The following is an 18,402-nucleotide window of genomic DNA, read 5'->3' as shown; positions in this document are numbered from 1 at the left end:
TTTGTGAATACCCAGCACCAGGGACCACGATAGTATCTCATATTGACTCATGCATTCCTTCATGAGTTATTCATAAATGAATGGTGCTATCTAATTCTGGTAACAAAAATGCCTCATATAAAATTAATAGAAGCAAAACCCAGCAGGATCCTTCTGCATTAAGAACCTGTCCCTCAAAAGTAGTCAGCTGAGTCAGCTGATAGAGCTTAACAAGCTATGATCCTAATTATTCAGGCTGCCTGCTAAGGGAAATCGCTGGACACTTATATCTATGAACTACTAACCTCTCATTGTTTGTTTCTGAGAACAGATGAAACAATTCCCTGAGCAGTAGGAGTCAGAACATTTTTTTCCATTGACTGTATACAGTACATCAGCTAATGAGACATTACAACATTTACTTCTTTTTACATTTACTTGATTTACAAGAAACATTAAAGCACCTAGAATCCCAACAAGCTTTGCTTTATATTATTAACACAAATATTCAGTGCACTTCTGAGCAAAGCTGGGGGGAAGTGGTCAGGGTGAAATCAGAATGTCTGTAATACTGAAATGAGTGCATTTCTAGATGAAGGGGAATTAATTTTGAAACAGAAGTCGTATGGGGCTGGCCCTGGCTGCCCTCACAGGGCCATCCCTGCTCACCTTGCTGGGGGCTATGGTTCTGGGCCTGTACAGGCCAGACCAGCATCTTCAGCAGCTTGCTGGCAGGAAGGAAAGGGCCTGTCCAGCTAAATGGTGTCAAGAGCTTACTCCCAGCATGAAAGCCACCTTTGACCTTGCAATAATTGTAAATGAAACAGGACAGAACATCAGGCAGCCTTGCGATCCATGTGATTGAAGACTATGCAAGCGTGTCCTCCCTCCAACACCAGCTGCCCTGCTCGGAGGGACTTTCAGGCTGTGGAGGCCTCCATGGGCTCCTAGTTGTTACAGAGAGCGCAGAGGCTGGTGAGTGACAGACCTGTGGTACTCTCCTGTGCTATCACCCTATGCTTTTGTGTACCCTTCCTGCCCTGGCTCCAGCAGCAGCAGTATTCAGATCTTCTTCTACTCCTTGTTTTCTCGGTGATGACTCCAAGCACACTATAAAGCAGACCCGTTAGCCCGTGATGCTCCTTGCCTTGCCACCGTATTAAGGATTAATGCGTTTCTGAATTTCAGCTGTATCATATTCTCTGTCTCCTTCAATCCTAGTCACAAACCTTTCAGCACATCACATGCTGCCCCAGTTGTACAACATCCTCCATAGTAAAGAAAAAAAAAAGCCAGTTCAAATCTGCCCTGAGTTTTTTTGGCTTCTGTGTGCAAGATAAATTCAAAGATAAATCTGAGTCCTGTACTAGCCCAAATTTAAATACGGGGACAAAGGACTAAATCAAGTTAATGGCCCCCCCAGTCAAGTCTGCATGGGGATAGCCCACCACTGAAAAGGCAGCTGAGGCCTGTGCCTTGATGCTCTCAGGGCCCTTACATACAATGACACTCATGAAGTCATTGATGGCTCTGTTCCTTCTGTGAGCAGATGCACAAAGATCAAAGATCAGCTTTTGATACCAAGATGTGATATCTGCATCGGGGGAAGACTATTTCCAGTACATTCATGAGATTATCATTAAGATTGTTGATTTCTTTACTGCAAAATATTACCATATTATGCATATATTTAGGCTGTGCCTGAGAAGAAACTGGAGGCAACCAGAAACGCTGGCGAGAAGAGAGATCCAAGTATTCAATGATGTCTGATACAAAGTGGGTAAGAAGCTGTGTGAAAACAGAGACAGAAGCAATCCCAATGCACTTCTAATTTCCAGGATCTCCATTTGTCACTTGCGCAAAGAATGTGACCTATTTTGAAACTCATTACTTTGGACTGAAAAGTAGGGAGAGCCATTTGTCTAGATGCCTATTGATAATGATCGTATGTTCTGTATCTATACCAAAATGTATGGCAGCACCATAGTCTGCACTGCAGAAGTGATATTCACACCATTGAATGGAAGCCTTGTTAGGGACTGAGCTCATCTGAGCCAAATGTCCCTTTGAGAAGTTCTTACGGCTCTCTGCTACCTAGGGACCTTATGCTTCTAACTGTGGTCCTCTGATTTACACTTAAATGCGACAGTTTGCAGTGGATAATGGGAATACCTCCATTACTGTCCACTCCAAAACTCACTAAAGTCAACTGGAAGCTTTTCACTGACTTCACTGATGACTGTATTTGTCCTTCAGTTCTAGAAAGCTGTCCAGCATAGGATCACTCCCTGTATATTTTGTCCTCTTGCTTTACAGCCCAGTTCAGCACTCTCTAAATATCCCCCAAGAAGGGCTATTTTATGTCCTTACTTAATGGTGCAATGGCTTATACCCATTGGTCAAAAAACAGTACTCACAATTAGTAACAGGAAACACTCATGTTTCAAGGGAAAAAAAGGATACCTAATGGGATCATATCCATATATCTAAACAGTTTCAGCACAAGCCTTTCAGAAATGAGTAAATAAAAGAGTTATAGAAGTGAGGGTATGTTTTTCAGGAAGATGAAAGAAGTGAAGAGCAAAATTGCATTGTGTCATACTTTTGAATAGAAGCATAATATTTATATGGAATATAATTTAGAATAATGCTGTCTTAACCGCAATAAGCAGAACACAATAACTGCTCCTCTTGAAGAATTACATGTTAGATCATTTTTTCAGTATATATAAGTATCCATGGACCAAACTTCTGGGTGCTGTAAAAAGAAGTCTAAACCAAATAGTTTTCTTGATTAATTCCATTCAGTAATGATATATTACTGCAAAAAAATGAGACTCATCAGCCTTTTCACTCATCACTTGAATACTTTCTCCTTATTAGGCAAGGCCTGAAGAAAGCAAGAAGTCATTTGCTGAGCTACGATGGTCAGACTCAGAACTTCTGTGATTCCAAAGAAAAGTCAAATTCTTTAGCAAAGGGCATCATATGCTGGTGTCCATACATTCAAGTAAAGCAAAAGAACTCATCTTTCCCAGCAGCACAGTCATACGAGAACAAAAAAACTACCTCTCATTTGATGCTGTCAGCATGTAGAGCACTAAACACACCTATACTCACTGGCATCAGCAAGGCATGGAGTAGCACAAGCCATATTCATTACTGCTTCAGAAACTGCTGACAAAATTTTAAGAGTAAGCCCATTTCAAAACCAAGGTGTGATGGCGTCTTCCAAAATGATGCAAAGCTCAGTTTGTTCTTCTTATTTAAACTTGCAGTTAAATGTTGTTCTGCACCAGTACTCCCATAATCGCTATCTCTAGAGGGTAATTTTCCAAGGCTCTAAGACAGGAGCTGCACAAACAATTGATTTTTTCCGCAATTTGGCTGCCCTGAAAAATTGAGACTGAAATGAGTTGCAGTCTCTGTCAAATGGCAATTTTTCATTTTTTCTCATTTAAACAACAGACAAATTAATTGCAGAGCAAAATCCATTTCAGAATTCAAATCTTTGTTTAATTCAAAATAGAAAGTTTTCCTTTGATTTTGGATTTTAATCTGTTTAAAGCCTTTAACATTAAATGTTTAAGGTTTTCATTTCCCTCTTCCACACGTCCTGGGTGTGAAACTATTTGCACAATTTCACTCGTATTTGCAAACAGTTTTGTTCCCTTATCCCTTTCCCCTAGTTGCATATTCAGGGTAAAAAAACAAACAAGCAAACAAAATCCCCTCCACCCATAAAATTACCCTCTCCTCTTCTGATAGCCAGAAGTCAAGCAAACGAGGCTGGGGCTCTCTTGGTACTGTGAATCTGATCTGCTTTCTTCATTTTGTCCGCTAAGTGTGTTTCTCCTAACCACACTTTTGCAGAGGGAAGATGCCTTCTGGCCATGTTTTCATAGGGGTCTGAGAGTGTGTGGCTGACACAATTATCCCCACGGTAAAGCAGCAGAGTCTTCACCTAAGGAAGGGCCAGTCCAAGGTATGGTTAGCTAAGGCAGGTGTTTTGCAGTGGACTAGGTCTGATAAACCATGTCTCTGGGTTAGCTTAGCAAAGAGGCTGAAGCAGTGTCAGAATCAATCAGTTACCAGAGACACCTCCTGGAGAGCGGGTGAAGGGCCAGAAGACTGGAAAGGACATATAGGGTGCCTGCCTCTAGGAAGGAGGGGAAAGGAGCTGAAGAATTACAAATCAGTTAGCTTAAATCAGTTGGCTTAGTTCAATTCTTGGAAAAGTTCTGGAGCAGAACAAGCAAAAATTAAACCGTAAGCCTCTAAGGACAGGCTGAATAACTGTCAATATAGATTTGTCAAGAGTAAACTCTCTGAAACCAATGTATTTAATGAACTAAGGAAACACTGGTATAACACTAGGCGGATACCTTACTAAAAATACACTGTTGATGGTTCACTGTCAAAAAAGGAAGGGGTTCCTGAAGAGTTTCATGAAGTCTGAGATAACCTCAGTCTTGTTCTGTTCTGTTTTTTAACTTGTTGCTTGGATGATGGAGAAGACAATATGGATATTAAGCTGGACTATGGAACAACCTTGTGAGAGACTGTGAGACGGGCTTAGAATCCTAAATAAACTTGGCAGGGAGATGTACAAGATCCTTAGCAGCCAGTAATGTTTGGGTAAATACAAAATGGGAGACAACTGGGTGGGTCGATGGAGCTATGCTGTTTTACATCATCTCAGGATGTGATCTTTTAATGACGCCTACTGAACCCACAGGAAAACATCACATGCACTGATCTGAGTGTTCAAGGGAAATTGATATTTGTTGTTATATTTCTATCAGATTCAAAGTCTGTACTTGCAACAATAGTGATATGTTGACACTTCAGCTGGATTGCTAAAGGATCCTTTTTCGGTGGCAATATCACAACATAGCAGGAAATGTTGTTACTGACTGACACACACAGTGGTTATTTTGATGCCTGCAGATCTCCATGGGGAATTAAATGCCATTGCATTAATTTTGCGTTTGTTTTCTTTTCTCCTTCTTCAAGCCAAGTATAAAGAAAGCCTGCCAGCTGCCAGCACACAGAGGAACACACAGCCTGGGCTAGTGCAAAGTTTACCCCCCTGCTCCACGATCATGAAAGAGAGCAGCCTGTGCAGCAGTGACACGAGTGCTCTCACTGCCTGTTCCACACCAGAGGCTGCAGGAGCATGGAGGATCAGACTTCCCCTATTCCCTCTGCCCGTGCTGCTGGCTGGAAATGCCCATCAGCAGAGGAGCAGGGTGGACAACTGGATTTGTAATGCCCTAAACCAGATGAAACAGCTGTGAAAATATGTTATTACACACGCTCAGTGAGAGGGAGACACCCCCCGACTGTAGCACCGGATAGGAGTACACCTTCCAGCATATGCTTTCACATTCTGGCTTTTCTCCCCATGTCACCCAACCGTAACCTTCACCTTGCAAACCTCAGCTGTCTACTTTGTGGCTACAGCAGCAAAGTGAACGGTAGGGATGCCACCCTTTGTTCCCAGATGTCTGCCATCATAAGCAGCTGCCTACAAGGCCTATTCACGAAGGCAGATCTCCTGGCCACTCCAAGTAGCTCTCTGAGTTTCTTGGTGTCCACTGCTTGTCCCTATGCAGAAATGCCGCCTGAATGTTTAACTGGCAGATACATACTTGAATATAAAGTCAATATTTTAGGTGACTCCAACATGGGGAATACTACAATCAAAACTGGTAACATATAAAAAGTAGAACCTCTTGGGAGCAATAGACTTCATTTACTGACAGTTAACTAGATGATAAAATACAGGAGCATTAATGAAAAGGACAGAATACAGAGAAAGGAGGTAATAGCTATTTAAAGGTGCCAATGAGCAAAAGGCAACGGGAGTTGGGCTGCACACTACCTGTGGCAAAAGATCTCACTAAGTGTCTAGCTGTTTTAGGACAAGGTGGCACATTTTTTATAGGACGTAATGGGTAGGTGAGTGGGACAAACCCCATAGGATTTAGATGTTTGCCAGCCTTTTCTTACGTCTTTTGAAGTCTTTCTTAGTGTTTTTCCGCTTACTCCCACCTGTTACTATTAGTTGATCAACTCTATTACACCAGCACATGTGGAAAGCCTCGGGGTGCAGGCTGGATAATTTGCAGAGGAAGAATTCCTCTCATCCTCACTGAAAAGCTGAGAAGAAATGACCTTGTGGGAAGACCAGTAACATGGTAAAGTTTCCCGAGGTTGAAGAAAAACCTGTCTAAAGTCTATCTCAAGACTGAAGGTTGCTGGTTTGATGCAATCCTAGCGGAAAAGGCAGCTGAAACTACAGTGCGTTGTGCTTGGTTCTCCTCTTTGCACTGGGATAGATAGAGGGTTTTGTGCAGCTGCCTCAGCAGAAATGATCTTCATTCAGGGACTCGGCTTACTCGCAGACACTTTATTACATAACCAAAGGCCTGGAAGTAACACTTGTTAAATAATGAATAGTGTAGGAAGCTGCAAGTGGTAGCAGATATTTTTTAGGGGTGGACAGACCTGTAGAAGCCAATTGCTGGACCAACATCTGAAAGATGTTCAAGCTTTTGCATTTCTGTCATGTGAGTGAAAACTTGTCTGTGCTAATGTCTAGTCTCATTCAGTAGGGAGTGGGTCCTGCTGAGTGTGAAGTTGGGTGAAGGAGAAGGAATCATTGCTAGAAGTCTCTTCAGCTGTTTTCCTTCAGAGTCTTGATAAAATCAGTGTGAGTCTGGCAAACAGGAGCGATGCAGAGGCTGTCAGGTGGGAGTCTGGCAGTGTTCCCAAAAATTATAGTAGCCCGTTGTGTTCGGCAGAACTCACTGCCGTTAGCATCTTGCACGTCTCTCCCCTCTCCGCAGCATGTCATGGAGACACAGACTGACTTCGGTGAGTCAGTGCTTTTCCTCTTTGCCTTCAATTTGCTTGGGAGAGCTGTTTCCAGAAGGCAAGCACTTTTTCAACCTGCCAGTCCTTTCTACTTTTTCACAGTAAGGAGCCAGCTGTTCAGTGATGCTGCCTGACAACACCCCCTCAAGTGAAGGCACTAAGACCGTCTTGCGGAAAGGCAGCTCACACCTGAGGTAGCATTTTAATGCAAATGAGAAGTGTTAGACCCATGTCCTCGCTCTTCTGGGCCTGTTCCTTGGAGTATTTGGGTTACTGATGGCATCCATGCATTTAAAAAGACAAATCAGCATCTCACAGCCCAGATTCGTGTAGTTCTTTGCTCATTAGTGATTTTATAAAATCACTTGCAGCAATACCAGAGTGAAGTTTAGGCTTTAGCCCATGGCAAGACTCTCACTGACTTCACCAGACAGGCTTGTGTCTTCAAGGGAATATTTTAAAGGGAGTAAGCACATGGATATAAGTGGGAGTGTGCTCTTATTTGTAAAACCATTTTTCTACACTCCGATTTTTTTAAGCAGATATTTAAAACAAATTGGCAATCACCTAGAATCACGGTAGATTGAGGCTAGATGCCTGCAGCAATATGTTACTAGCCCAGTGACAAAGAGCAGCTGAGCCATGAAATAATGGAGCACATAAGAGCTAAGCGAAAGGGGCAGGAAGGTAGTTGCAAGGACTTTAACTGCACTATGACAGGGTGAGGTATGTGAACTGGAGCAAATAGAGCTGGAGGATATGTTTCTGGAACTACTATTTTTGATGCAATGCAAAATATCCCATGACAAGGACGGAAGTTACACTTCAATGCAATAGAAGATGATTCAGACAGTAACAAAGGTCAGATGACGAGAATCTGGAGAAAGCTATTAAGACAGAGGCTTATGTGATGCCTTTTATCAGCTTCTTGTTTGTCTCTGAACAAAAAAAGAAGATAAAGTGAGACCTCCTTTTGCAGCATGTAGTTTGAAAGGTTGCCTAGGCTAGTCTAAAACAGGAGCTGGCTGTTTGTTATGAGTTCAAAAGGATACCTGCTATGGCATTTAAACCTTTAATGGGTGTAGGTCAAGTTCAGCTTGATAACTACATCTAATCAAGGTAAAAAGCCGAGATCTAGAGTTCATCCCAGCCAGTTGTGTCTAAAACACAATTTGTCCTGACTATATTAGGATTTTAGAATTAATTAATAGCTGCCAGACTTGAATGACTGTCCACAGGCACTGATAAATTAGAACTTAAAAGACAAAATCCCATGGGGAAGTCAGAATTAGTGTCCAAAATGAGCATCTGGAGCTTTAACAAGTGCTTTCTTGTCAGCAAAGTGATGCTTCTGCGTCTGCTACTTAAGTATAAGAAAAATAGTCCGTGGAAGCATGAAGTAGGAAGGTAAAAGAAAACGAAGTAAATGAAGGGTACATTTAGATTCAATTGTAGCTACGCACGGAGGCCTGAGGTTAGTTTATTTTATCAAAATCTTTCACCCCTGACAGTTTTCAACAATACAACCAAAACGTATGGGGCAAAATATCTGCTACCTCTAAATTGCTTTTTTTGTTGCTGGGTTCCTTATTATTTCAAGACTGAGCTTGTGCGTTTGGTGTAATCTCTGAATTAGGAGTAAGGGCCAGAAACGTTAAGATTTCTTTGTCCTTCTGCATCAATTTTTAATATAGGAGAAGAAACCTGGCTCTTTTGTCAAATAGTACCTAATTTATCTTATCCTACCCTTCGGATAGAGGTTGTCCAGCTCTATCAAATGTTGTAGAAAATGGACAGCCCCAGCTCTTGGAAGGCATGAAGGACACCCACAACATTAGAATTTACGCTCGAATTACACTTAACGGCAGCACTTGATGTTCATCTATTGCCTATAGAGAAAAGTTTTTATCTCTACAAAGGGAAGTGAGAGACACAGGAATTTTCAAGGAGCAAATATTTTAGAGGGCCCAAGATCCAAGTATTCATTTTTTGCAAGGGCAAATTGCATCTACACTTCTGCGTTTGTAGATTGTAGTGTTAGCTGTAACTCCAAGCATTCATTTCTCTCACCACACGAATCACGTTGTAATGAGGTTACCAGCCATACAAGTTCCCAGAATGTCTGTGCAGTTGAGGTGTGTGGGTAAATCTGGGATGCAAAAAGAAAGAAAATGGAGCTATTCTCTCTGTGATCTCTCTGCAGGTACTATTGCTTGAAGGAATAGGTAAAAGATGACAGGTCAGGATGCTTTGGTTCCGTTTATTCCTGTCTCCATACCAGTAGCTACCAATATAGTAATTCAGTGCTGAATAAAGGCTGCTTGGCAAACTTCAGCAAATCACTCCACCTTTCTGAACTACAGCTTTGCCATTGCTGGAAAAGTGGCTATTTTACATATCATTTTTACATATAGTAAATTAGACAGGACATGGAAAATCCACATTAGAATAGATGAGATTCCTTCCTCTCTGATGGGAATAATTTCTGGCACCATACTAAACTTGCTAAACATTTCTATTTATAAGGATACATTTGAAGTAGCCTCCCCCCCGGACTCCAGCATCCATTATAATCAATGAGAGAGAAATAGACTCATTTAAGCTGCCATTCATCTCATCCTATTGTAGATAACGACAATAGACCAGATGAGTCCCACCTTGAAAATACTGATGATGGCTGTGAAGGCAATTTAGGGTGACTAACTCTGATACAGACATTACAGCTTACGAGAGCAGAATTACTCTCCAACTGACACTCATGGGCAGAAACTTAACAGCTCTGTGGGCTTCACATCAACGAATATTTCTAGCTTTTCCCAGGATTCGAGCTCAATATCATCTGACAACCTGGAATTTAACTATCAAAAAACCCTGAAGGTTAGATTAGGGATAAGAATACCGTATAGATTCAGTGCCAGAGAATAAAGAAGTGCCTGGAGAAAGAGAGACTTCCTCTGGGTCAGAGAAGGAGTGAGGAACAAAATGGTGGACTAGGACGGAAAAGAGTGAGAAAAGGGTTGGACAGAGAAGTTAAATCTTGTCTTGTCCGTCTCCTTACTCCGGAAGTCGGCCGTAGAACTTCAAAGTTAATAAAGAAGTGACTTTTGGGACAGGACCCAGTGAAACACTAAGGGAAGATAAACACAGGTTGAAATATGTGACGATAAACTGTGCCTAGTTACAAAATGGGCCTCCAGTTCAAAAGAGATGCTGACATCCTGTTGGAGATGGCAGAGCAAAACTGTGTGCATGGCCCATCAGACGAACAGGACCTACCACACACGTGCAGGGAACTTTACCCGGTTGCAGCAGTAGCTCATCTCTCATCGTGTGTGAGGTTGCACAGGGTGCATGAAACAGTGTCCTCTATACATGCCCTCTGCAGAAGCCAGGGTCACCCAGTGCCTTAAGGCCACCCTGTAAAGATGACTGGAGAGCTCAGCACTGGGAAAGAGCAGAAAATTCAGTAAACAGATAAATTGCAAACATTTGACAGGGAGGGCAGAACTGGTGAGGATCAAATAGGATCCATGGTTTGGACTTTGCAAAGTCAGCAGCAGAGCACAGTGACTTCAATAGGCAACAGGAACAGGATTATTCTCAGATCTAAAGTGATATCTGCAAATTGTCTCTAAAGTTCAGGACATAAAGCAGCCCTTTTTGAAGCCTCAGGAAGACCACCCTGAATGAAGACTCTCAGCTTCCCCAGCAGCAACCAATCTCGTGATCAACGACTAAACAGAGTAAATAAATCTTTGGGATAGCCACATCATGTACAGCTTGTATTGTCATCCTTCAGCCCCTTTTGCTACTGCAGCAAATTAAAAGGCTCACACTTTCTCCAGAAAGATTGCATTCCTCTTCAGTATGCTCATCACAGAGGCAGGAAGGTAGCCCTGCATTGCTGAAAAGCAATCCAGTTCTGTTAAAGGAAAGCATTTATAATTTTGTGCTATGCCGGGGCCCCTGTTCGCCACTTCAGACACAGTGTCCTAACTCTCTCATCTTAGTATCTTCTGTTTATCCTTTTTTTTCACATCCTACACATTATTAAAAACCTTAATGATGCATAAATATCACATCTGTCCCTACATGCACCGAAGAATTGTTTGACTTATTAGATGAATGTGGCATACCAGATAACACCTTAGAATATAGTCCTGTATAATTTGTTGAGGGTGTTCAGGTCAATACTGAAAAACAGATCTAAACTTGCTGAAGCACATTTTTAAGGTTTTCCTGAGCCAGGATCACACTTCTCAATTGCTAAATCATTATTTTAAATTGCAAATAACTAAAACCAGCAGAAGTAAAAAGTTCCTGGGAAGAACAGAGTCCTGTAAGAGCAGAGAATGTCCTAGAAGTTGACTTATCTTTAAAATGTTTTCTTCTAAAATCTACCTGTGGATTTTGATACATATTAACAGGCTACCGGTTTCAGAAATTGCACAAGGTTTTGTTTCAAAGGCTTTCAGTGAACCTCTGACCTCTAAAATATTAGAACTACAGTACAGTCGTGTTTAGGGAGGCCTTTTCTGTGTCTGAGTTTTGACTTTCCTTGCATAACATTGCTTTATTGACTTTTTTCCCCCCTTATCTGTGTGGGTACTTTCATTCATCTTGTTCTATGTGACACGTGTCCCTGCTAAACTGACTTCCCTTTCTCTAACCAGTCACATCATTCTTGCTTACCGTCATTGTGCTAGCAAATGAGAATTCCCAATGATCTCAGAAATTTTTCTTCTTGCTTTGCAGGCATGAAGAGGCAGTAGAAACGACGGAGACATTAATGTTAAAGCCAAATGCCTACTTTCGCCCTTTCTGAGTTTCTGCTCTCACCAGTGACCCACCAACAACCCTACGGCTTTTCCTGTTACACTCAGACAGATCCCAAAGTCCACAATATTCAGCATAGCATTCTGGCTTATGCAGAGTAAGCAGGATGTGGGATATAGACAATGAAATTTAGGTTAGACAAACAAGAAACAGATTGACAAAGAACAGCCAAAAGACTGAAACAACAGACAACATTAGGACAAGGAAAAGGTATTCAGTTGGAAAAGAAATGTTAGTTGGTAGAAAAGCATCAAGATACCCCCAAAGTCCATAAAAGTTCTTTGTGAGTCTTAAGATCTGTCAATACTGCTTGCAAACAAATAGATAAGTGCTAAGCTGTGAATCAGACAGGATTAGCAAAATGTGATGGACCTTTATTGTGGCCTTCAGCAAGGGTCTCTGGTCATCTCTGTGAGCAATACTGATAGCAGTGGGCATGCAATGAGCAGCAAGCATAGCAACACTGCCCGGACTACTGTGTGCAGACCCCAGAAGCTGAATCTGAAGATTTTAAAGCTTTTTTTTTTTTGGTTTATCTCCACTACAGTGCATTCTCTTCAGTTTTTCTGGGACATTCATACTCTGTCAACACCCATGTGTTAGACAGCCTTTAGTAGTAGTAGTAGTAGGAGTAGCCTCAGTGTCCTACTGGCTTACCAAAGGGTCAAAGTGCAAAACACTGTAAGGTTTTTTAACTCCATCATTCAGTATTTTAGGTGATAAAAGGTATCTATGGATGGAGATTTGGGGTGACCCTGCTTGAGCAGGGAGGCTGGACTAGATGATCTCCAGAGGTCCCTTCCAACCTAAACGATTCTGCGATTCTGCGATTCTATTTTATTGGCCACTAGACTATTTACTGAAAGGAATTATGATTTATTATGGTTATGATTTATTATGACTGGGGACTGGAGCATCTCTCCTCTGAGGAAAGGCTGAGAGAGCTGGGACCGTTCTGCCTGGAGAAGAGAAGACTGAGAGGCGATCTGATCAATGTGTACAAGTATCTGAAGGGAGGATGTCAAGATGATGAGGCCCGACTCTTCTCCGTGGTGCCCAGTGATGGGACAAAAGGCAACGGGCATAAGCTGAAAAACGGGGAGTTCTGTCTGAATCTGAGGAGAAACTTCTTTAGTGTGAGGGTGACAGAGTACTGGAGCAGGTTGTCCAGAGAGATTGTGGAGTCTCCTTCCCTGGAGACGCTCAAAAGCCATCTGGACAGGGTCCTGGGCAATGTGGAGAAACTTGGAGAAACTGAAGCAGCAAGGGGGCTAATCAGCGAAGTTCACTGATGGAGGAAAAAGGAGGTTAGAATGTATGCCTGCTGCTAGGAGTCACTTCAGAAAGAAGAGTCTCCAGAGCCTGGAAAACGTCATAGTGCTACTGCTGCTGCAAGCTCCCTGCCTGCCTCCAACTGTGCAGCCCCGTCCAGAGGGGGATTCCCAGGCTGAAGGCCTCTGCTGAAGCCCTGGTCCTGATATGCTTAGACTATCACCAGCTTATTCCTGTTGAAGGAAGGTGGCAAAGCGTGCAGCGTGAGGCAAAGGGCTGGGGTGCTCCTCCAGGGAGCCACAGGGAGAGCCAACCTGGTGCAGAGCAGCTCAGGAAGCAGGGAAAGGATTCAGAGAGTGCTTCCTGATCAGTGGGCGCAAGGCGAAACGGTGGCCAGCAGTGCTGTGCTGTGATGTGCCCTATTCGGTTAGATCCAGAATAGCCATGCAGGCCTGGAGCCTATGGAAGGAGAACCATATGACTGGAAGAGTAGAAAAGAAGAAATAAACAGTAATCTGCAAAGGTTTCTTTCTGACCTCAGTTATCACTCTGGGAGGCAGAAAAAAGGCTTCCAGAGCTCAATGTGAGATACCGTTTTTGATAAATAATTTTCCAGCAGGGTACAGCTGGGATGGACGAAAAGACTCTGAGAAAAGGGCAGAAGTTGGCCACTTAGCCGTGAAAACAGCTTCAAATTAGGTTTGGAGATGGGTAGAGAAAAAAGTTGTGATAGAAGCTTAAAAATATGCTAGCTCTCTGATGCGATGAAATCAGAAATTGGTGAAGTACCAAACGTCAGGCACACTTGGCTAAAATTATGGAGAATGAGCAGAATTAATGCATGTTTTAGTCCTACTCATGAGCTCGACTGGTGGACAAGGCCTTGGTTGTGCCAGCAGGGCTATGTACAACCATAAAGGCTTGGCAGCATAAATCCTAGGGCAGGATTGCTGGTAAGGAAGGATATTGCTTGTTCAGGAAGGACTCACAGGAGATGCTGAGGAAGAAGTTGTTGCATTGAACATCATGAATGAATTTGCTCATGAGAGAAAAGCAGGCTTGTTGAGTGATTCTTGGGAAAGACAAGAGAGGGAAAGTACAAGCAGCATTGTGATGGAGAGACCTATACTCTAATCAGAAAGCAGCAAGGTGACACTTTTCAGGAACTGATAGACATATCCAAATGACAGGACCCGAGGATAAGAGGGACTAACTACTAAGTAATGCATGATGCTTTCCTACTTTTTAAACCTTTGCCTAGATCATTTTTGCCATCTTATTTAGGTTCAGCAGCTTGCTTCCGCTGTAGTCAGAGGCAGGAAGGTTCCCCCACATACACACCTATAACATCTCTGTGTCCTCTGAGCATGCAGGCTCCAAATAGTCTTTGAAAACTGCATATGACAACTGTGCAGACCACCCAGGGACAGAAAATACCTTCCTTTACCTTCAGAGGATGAGGAGGTCCACCCCTTCCTCTGCAAGGACCAAGCTAGCACAAGCTCACCTTCAGCAACCTTGAAGCGTAAGTGAAAGCAGACTTTTACATTCACTCCCATCTCCCCCACAAAATCAGAAGAAATTAATGAAAATATTAAAGTCTGTTGCTGAAAAATGAGCAGTTTGGCAGAAGAAATTCCTCTCTCCTCCCCTCCTCTGCCTCTCAGTGTCCTCCTCCACCAGCGCAACACACTCATATACGTTCCTTGCTATCTGCCTGCACTAGGGAGGGTGGTACCAAGGGAACAGATGTACATAGGCCTGAGGTGACAAATGGTGGCGTGACAGTGAGTGTGGGTTGGTGTGGGTCAGAGAGGTGGGGGAAACGTACCTGAGGGATAGAATATCCTGGGAAAACTAAAAAAGAGATTGAAGGGTTGAACATCAAAGAAAACAAATTTGAAGTTCAGCACAGAGAGGACTGGGAGGAGGGAAAGCAAACAAGAGAGCTCGAGAGGGGGGAAATAGCTTGGAGAAGAATGGGTGAAAATGGGAGAGAACACAACATGGGACACTGAGAAGGGAGGCAACAGAGAGAAAGAGCAATGCTGCTGTTTGGAAAACAGGTTTGAAAGAAACGGAGAGGAGGAGGAACACGAAACCCGGATACAAAGGCAATGAAATAAAAAGAACGCTAAGGAAGAAACAAACCCATGCAGCTTTTCACATATCCTCTAGCTTCTGACTGTGTAATATTCTGGAGTCCCCTAGAAGAGACATGTAAAACAGAGTGCACAGAAAAGTACATGTGTGAGCAGGGTAGCATTACTCTATTTTTACTTCCCATTCTCAGCTTTGCCATCTGTGGTATCATGCTGGGTCCTTATGTCATACTCACAGATAACAGAGTTATAAGTCTAGTCAGAAGATTTCGTATCGCATATTTTGCCAATATAACTTCCCCCTTATAAGTGCTGTTTCACTTCAAGGTTAGTAAAGGAAATCTGGATGATTAATGCTGTACATGTCAATGGCGAGGAGAGGTGAGACGAATCCCATCCACATTACACTGTTTAATAAAGGAAGCGTTATGCTATAGGATATTGAGAAAGCAATAGACTGACATGGTAGACCAGTGGGGTCTTTCCTTTTGCTCTGTGCGAAAGTGCAAAGGAGGCACTATGAGTATCATGGTTTGTGGAATCTGAGAGAGCATGCGTCCGTGGAAATTGCATGGGATCATTTCAGTGTTGGTATCACAAGGACCAGGACAGGCCAAAGCATTTTCTAGTGAGCAGAGAAAAGCTCTGTGCCACATAAGAGGGTAGTGGGGAGAATATGCGGATCTCAAAGATCCTTAAGGAGTTTGCAACAGCTGCATTTCAATAATCCAAGAAAAATAACAGAATAACAGAGAAATGATGCAGAAAGAGGGGCTCCTCTACAGAACTTTGCCTGAGAGAGAAAATTACCAAGAGGCTGAATTGCCAAGGGAGTCTTTGGTTAAAACTAATGTGTGGGTTATGTTTGGAAGAGAAGGGGAAAGCGGAAGGAGTTGGGGGGGTGGAACTGCATATTTTCCACTCATAATTCCACTTGATAGCTCTGTAGAGAGGATCTGATGAACAAGTCTGCCCAGGCTTCTGTTACCAACTTGGATGTGGATACTGAGCTGGTAGGGATAGGAGGCATTTGTATTGGCGGAGGACTTAAACCTATTCTTCCCTCAAGAATGCAATAAATGAATGCTGTTCCTTCTTTCACTGAGCTCTTCCTTTCATTTCATGCCTTTTATAAATGTCTCATCAAGTGCCTTATCCTCAGATAGCATGAGAGGCACTTTGTGAGGTGCCTCACTTTGGCAGTGTCTGCTAGGTTAGAAAACATATTATCATTTGAACTATGATAAAAAGTGACAAGAAAATGGGCAAGATTTCATTTACATTATTTTTAAAGGGATAAAACGTTCTTTATTAAATTGGTAAGAAAATCAACAACAGAAGAGAATGATCAGTCTGACTTGAAGTTCCGTGCAATATTTTATACATCAAAACACACCATTAATTTGTGTTATAAACTACAGGAACTGATGACAAGCCTCCTGAAAGAATCAATACAGATAGTGTTTTTAGTAAGGTTTAGAGAATAAAATAAGGGCTCTTAGGTGAAAAAGAAGGTGGAGGGGTAGAAGAATGTGTCATGAAAAGCAACAGAAAACCGAAAGTAGAAGACTGGACTCATGGAGTGGATACAGCTAAAAGCATTAAACCTTAATTTATACTACTGGGTAATGGATGGCTGGATCCGAAATGTCTTTCATACTTCTCTACCTCCTCCAAACCCCCGCGCAAAGCTGAACGAATCAGAATATCAGTGAACACATTACAAGACCGTTTGTTTGCTTAGGGGTGGGTGCAGAAAAGCAGAGGGTCTCACTGAGACCCTATGATCTTCCCTGTGGGATCCTATGAGGGCACATGATCCTCGTGCCCTCTAGGATCCCATGGCACCTTGCAGTCAGACAGAGGATGCAGACGAGAAATTTGCTCCTCTCATTCTTGTCCCTGCCACTGTTGATGGATTGGAGATGTTCTGTTCAAGATGGTAACTGACCACCTGGTGGGAACTATCTTTATCAAGACCTAGCATGGATATTCCTGATTTCCTTGTTTCCTGAAAGGGCAACTAAAATTGGAAGTGTCTGGGGAGAGGATGCTGGCTTTAGAGGGTCTGCTGATCTAGGCCTCCTCCTCTGCTCCTCAAAAGGAGGTGAGAAGGAGAAGCATAAGAAATGATGAGTGTGTTGTTTGGCTGTGACTCATGGTGATACTGCTGACAGATGCCATGCATTTTTCCTCTCTGTGGCCTCTGCAGTAACACCTGCTCTAGAAGCTGAACCTTGCTGATGCCTGAGCAAAGTTTATTATGTCCTTTATAAGCCTTATTTTAAGATTTTTGTGAGATTTATGCAATTACGCAGGTCTTCAGCTCAGAAGTGCAGCTTCCTTCATCAGCCCCTGAAGCTGCAGGCCAGGTAGGACTCTCCTGCTCCCAATGTGTTGTTGCAGATGGTTTTTATCAAGCACAGGCTCCCAGTGACGGTCCTTTGAATCCAAATCTGAGTAGGTCACTAATACAATCATGACACTGGAACAATGCTTCAGCTATAGAAGACAGGAAGGTGCTGCAGTCTAATTGATTGGTTTTAATCTAAAAAAATAATAGTGTTAACGCTTCAGACAGGCTTTTAATTAAGGTAAGAGTTATGGCCATTCATACTGTGATGGAAAACCCTAGGTGTCCATGAGATGCTAGTATAATTGGAATTCTGGACCTTTAAGAATTTGCTTTGCATGAAAGGAACTTTTGGGGTATAAATATGTGGAAAAATATTAGTTTTCAGTAAGTTTCTAAAGTAAATATTCCCTTGCATTCTTTGGTTATGAGAAACAGACACAATTATTTTGACATCCTCTGAAAATGATTACAAAATTAATCAAATTTGAAAACATTAGTGGTCACTTGCAGGTTCTCAGTGAAAGTTTTTATTTGACTGTTTCTTTGTTTTCATTTTTCAGCCACTGAATATCAGGAATGTTAGTGTATATGTTTCTGTAGCAGATACAAATAAAGAAGCGTAAAGGAAAATCAATAGGTTTTCATATATAGAGGTTACTTCATGGCAGGAAAAGCTGAGAGGAAGGGCAGCACTGGAGAAGATAACAAGACAAACACAGAACTTTTCCTGTATATTAATGCCAACCAAACACAACTGGGTTTCAATATCTATTAAGATACTGATTTCATCAGATATTGGTTCAGGCTGAGAGATACTTGGTTTAACTCTAAAGAAATGTATCATGAGAGCTTCCTAGAAGACTTTTGCTTTCTCAAGAGCAGTCAAACATCTGAAAGGTGATTTTCTGGTTGGCTGGCTATATTATACATCATATTTTTTAAAGACTTTTCTTTGTGTCTAACAAAGACGCACAG

At 42.3% G+C, this 18,402-nt stretch overlaps 1 pseudogene; it reads right to left on the bottom strand.

Annotated features, from left to right (window-relative positions):
- Positions 1–899: 899 nt before the first annotated feature.
- On the bottom strand, positions 900–11,559 carry LOC138066026 (mitochondrial import inner membrane translocase subunit Tim23 pseudogene; annotated as a pseudogene).
- Between the last annotated feature and the right edge of the window lie 6,843 nt (positions 11,560–18,402).

This window comes from Struthio camelus, chromosome 1 (assembly GCF_040807025.1).
Source record: "Struthio camelus isolate bStrCam1 chromosome 1, bStrCam1.hap1, whole genome shotgun sequence".
Taxonomy (NCBI): domain Eukaryota; kingdom Metazoa; phylum Chordata; class Aves; order Struthioniformes; family Struthionidae; genus Struthio; species Struthio camelus.
This window is presented reverse-complemented; position numbering and strand designations above follow the sequence as displayed.